This window comes from Cebus imitator, unplaced genomic scaffold (assembly GCF_001604975.1).
Source record: "Cebus imitator isolate Cc_AM_T3 unplaced genomic scaffold, Cebus_imitator-1.0 Scaffold188, whole genome shotgun sequence".
Classification (NCBI taxonomy): Eukaryota; Metazoa; Chordata; class Mammalia; order Primates; family Cebidae; genus Cebus; species Cebus imitator.
Window position 1 is genome coordinate 1345072 of NW_016107503.1, and position 4733 is coordinate 1349804.

The 4733-nt window shown below is 36.3% G+C and overlaps 1 pseudogene; it reads right to left on the bottom strand.

The window, feature by feature from the left end:
- LOC108316375 overlaps nucleotides 1–315 on the bottom strand; it is a 2083-nt pseudogene extending 1768 nt beyond the window's left edge.
- Nucleotides 316–4733: the final 4418 nt, after the last annotated feature.

The following is a 4733-nucleotide window of genomic DNA, read 5'->3' on the forward strand; positions in this document are numbered from 1 at the left end:
GGGGCTGGGGACAGAGGCTGGGACCGAGGCTGGGACAGAGGCTGGGACAGAGGCTGGGACAGAGGCTGGGACCAGGGCTGGGACAGAGGCTGGGACAGAGGCTGGGACCGAGACTGGGGCCGGGGCTGGGACAGAGGCTGGGACCGAGGCTGGGGCCGCCTCCGGGCCCCAGCTCACCGTGAGAAACTGGACGATGACTTCGGAGGGCGGCCTAATAAGCACCTGGCATCTGCCTCCCTTTTCCGCATTGTTGATGCTCCTGAGAGCATCAGCCAGGACATTCACGCGCAGCATTGCAGCGGCCCGGAGCGACATTGTCTGAAACAGGACTGGAGGGGAGACACGTCGTATTTTCTATACAATGATGACTTTCAAAGCCATGTCCTAAAACCTACCTTCTCTCCTGAGTGACATATATTCATGTCTGATTGCCCCCTACACTTCTCTACTTCTGTTTGCATTGATTCCGCAAACCAATCTCTAAACATTTCCCATAACTCGCCTTCTAAACATGTTGACCTTCTTTTGGTTCCCATTTGAGGCCCAATACGACCTCTACCCACGAGACATTTGAGTTTTCTTTCCGTCACTCTTCCCTCTCAATTCAAAAACATTATGGCTGTCCCCATCTTGTATCTTACCTATATAAAGCATTTTTTATTCCATCATCGCTTCTTGTCCCAAACCTTATCTTAACTATCTCTGATTATGTTAGTCATGGCCATTCAAGTACTTAGTCAAGCTTGTTTCTTATATCCTATTATGTGACTTCTTATTCCACATCTAGAAATAAGTAATTTGCCCTTCAGGGTCAATGTCAAAGAATACATTCCATGAAAAATTTTCCTGCTCTGTACACCAGAGCAGAATCAAATATGCTCCCCTATATTTTTGTCCCTATGTGACAAGATTTCATTATTTATATGAGTGTCTCCTATGTCAGACTGTAAACTCCTTGAGAGCAGGTAAACTGTCCTCCATCTTTGTAACTATTTCCCTGAGCACCATAATTATGAGGATGTAACACATTCAAATCGAGTCTTGGGTTTATTTTTGTGCAATTATAATGGCATGAAGGCCAGGGGTTTAAGAATAGCTAAATTTAGCCTACCATTTATATCAGTAAATGGTATAAATGGTAGGCTAGAGGGCTTTCAAAAGGGAAATCCACACATAAGGGAGAATCTCTGAATGAAAATCAAAGTATCATGTAATGTGCAATTATGAGCTGACCTTGACTCTGACCAATCATACTACAAACTCCATCTCCCAAAGGTAACTAGGAGCTAAGAAGGAGTTGCTGAATGTATGCCTGGGCATCAGTGGAGAATCAAAAGGTCCTTCTTCTGGTGGTAACAAATGTTTTTTCTACTGAATTATTCATTTCATCTATATTTAGTGTAGCCTAGGTATAGGTACATAATAAATTGACAATATCGATTTTGTAAACCCTATTGAATATTATAAATTAAGTAACTTAAAATTATTCATATTCAAGTTTTTTCTAGTTTATCCCTCCATAATTCTTAAATTATTTCCACTAATGTGCTCTCTATATCTTTGAAAGACAGTTAAGATAACTTAATTATATGTTATTTCACTGAAGTATTAAAGCACGGAACAGAGCTATCAAAGTGACATGAGAAAATTTCTTAGTAAAGGCCACTTCTAAACTGAAATAAAATTCTTCAAAAATATCTTACATTAAACTGAGTATCAAGAAATTAAAAGTTGCTGTTTTTATAATATATTCTATATTTTATAACTCAGTACTCCCTAAGATCATTTTAATATTTGAACTCTTATAATTAAAATAGTGCTTATGGATCTTTGCAAATCCAAAATTCACAGAGATAGTAGAGCATAGAAGTAAGTATGATGAGAAAAGCTACCATGCTATGACTTAAAATTTTAAATATGACAATTTGATCTATTTTTAATGGCTTGTAAAAGTTTATTGATTTATATTTATTGAGATTAATAACATTCAAAAATAATTAGGAAGTCTCAAATAAATAAACATTATGGAAGCAGCATGAAATAATTAACATTGGAAAGAAATAGAAAAAAGATTTAAAATTGTGTCAGTCATTGTCCAGTCACCAGAATTCCTTGGCTATCACTTTCTACACTTTAATTTTGAATACTAAAATATATCTGCCTACCTCAAAGAATCATTATGTTCATACAAGAAAATAAATATTTAGAAGATTTGTTGAAAATTTCAACATGTGAAGAGATTCAAGACACTGATATTCATTATCTTAATACAGTATATAATTTTTTGTAGCAATTGGGAAAGTCCTAATTTTTAATTTTATACATAAAATGCAACCTTTGCCTGCTCATCAAAATCTGAAGACTTCCTTAGTAGTGCTTCTAACTCAAAATGTAACTGAGACGAGGGCTTCTATGTTAACTTGCTGTCTCAATGCCAAGTACAGACATCCTCATACTTTTCTGAAGTCTCTGCCTAAAACTGTTCCTCTGGAGGCAAATGTTCGGTTCTAATATACTACGGCCTTTTAACACTAAAACTCTGATGTAGCATCATACACAACTGGGCTTTACATAATGCACCCCATCTCTCCGACCTCATCTTTTACATCTCATCCCGCTCATGTCCCAGTTGTCACATTGGACTTATTTCTGCTCCTCAAGCACACCAAGCATGTTTTCACCTCAGGGCAGTTTTGAGCATACTGCTCCCAATACTTTGTAAGGTTTTTCCTTGGTATGAGCTATGTTCGAGTTCAAATGCCCTTTTCTTAAAAAGAGCTTTACTGACATAACTATCTTAATTCTCCCAACCATAAAAGCCTCCAAGTCACTCTCTAACCCATCTTTATATTATTTTTTTTCCTTGCTTAGTGTTTTGGAAATTATTGGACGTATTAATTCATTTACTAATTTAATGTTTGTGTCTCCCCCTAAATTATACATACAAAAAACCATTTTATATTCTTGTCTGTTGTATCCTCATTATCTGAAACATATCCTGCCGTATCAATACACATACACACACATGCACACACACACAAATATGCACACGCACATACACACACATACAAACATATACACACACATACACACACATACTTACCACACACCTACACATACACACACACACACACACACACACACATACACACCATGTGCTGGAGCTGGGTTTCAGTCATTTACACAACTCAATTTTGCATACCTTTTTTGAATTCCTAGTACAACAACATCACGTCAGTAGTTTGAAATTGGCCATATGGGAGCATTTTTGCCACAGAAATCAGCAAACATGACAAATCAGGGACTTTTTTCTTGAAATGTCAGTCTAACATTTACTAATCTCTTTCTTAATATAGGATAGGGACAAGGAAACAATAACAAAATCGATTTCCTATGACTGAGATCTGAAGTGAGGAAAGTACATATGAGAAGAAGTTTTGGTCTTTGTTACACGATGTAAGTGAGGTAAAAACAAAAACATAAAAAATAATTGATCCTTTAGTATGTTGATCAAAAAGATCAGCAGAGGAAGCTACTAAGAAATAATTCATCTCACATTTGATTTTCACCTCTTGGAAACAAAAATAAATATGACTGTTTTGCAATCCCAAAAATTGCATTATAAAATTTGGGATTGTACTCAATAGAATCTATTAAAATAAAGAGAATTTTAGAAAAATGACCCTTTTGACAAATAGACAAGGCAATATTTGAGGCCAAATAATCTTGAATAATAACCTGTACTCCTGGCTGTGATTAATTCATTGTTGCATCCTAATAGTATTTCATTTTTCAATTTTTTTTTGAGATTGAGCCTCACTCTATCCTCTGTCGTCCAGGCTAGCGGGCAGTGGCATGATCTCAGCTCACTGCAATCTCCACCTCTCTGGTTTAAGTGATTCTCATGTTTCAGCCTCCCGAATAGCTGAGATTACTGGCACCCACAACTATGCCCAGCTAGTTTTTGTATTTTCTGTGGATGCGAGGTTTCATCATGTGCACTACGCTGGCCTCGAACTTCTGAACTCAGATGATCCACCTGCTTCGGCCTCCAAAAGTGCCGGGATTACAAGTGTGAGCCATGGCGCACAGCCTGCATTTTATTTTTTAAATAATGACCACATCAATTGTCAATTATATACTCACAACTTTTTCTAGTCACAGATAAGCTAATTTGTTCATTGCAGTAATCTCCAATTACTATCACTTCATTCTGATGTAACAATGAGACAGAAACTTTTTCACTTCTCTGGTTTCAGAATGTAGACACGAACATTATGCATCTCTATTGTCTGGCAATGATATGGCTTTGTTATGGTAAAATAATGTTTTAGATCAAGTATTCTAAAGCCTTGGTACTATCTAAGAATGTACTATCATTGTAAGTACAAACACTCAATAGAAATGAGTGTCTTGCTTATTTTGTTGAAGAGGGAGTCTATTAGTAGAAAATAATGTTGAGTACCTATCATTTCTTATGTGTTTATTATGCTCAACACTGCATTAAGTTCTTTGTATTCAGAAAATCAATGCAATGACACTATGAATAAGTTATTTTTATTTCAGTTTTAAGTATGAAAAAATGGATAATTTGAGAGAATTTTCTCTGGTTATGATGGTGATAAATCAATGAGATAGAATTCAAATGTAGGTAGTTTAACATTAGATTTCATAGGATTGCGTGTTAAGTTCTCAAACATGATATACTGTCATCCCATAAAAACTTACTAACG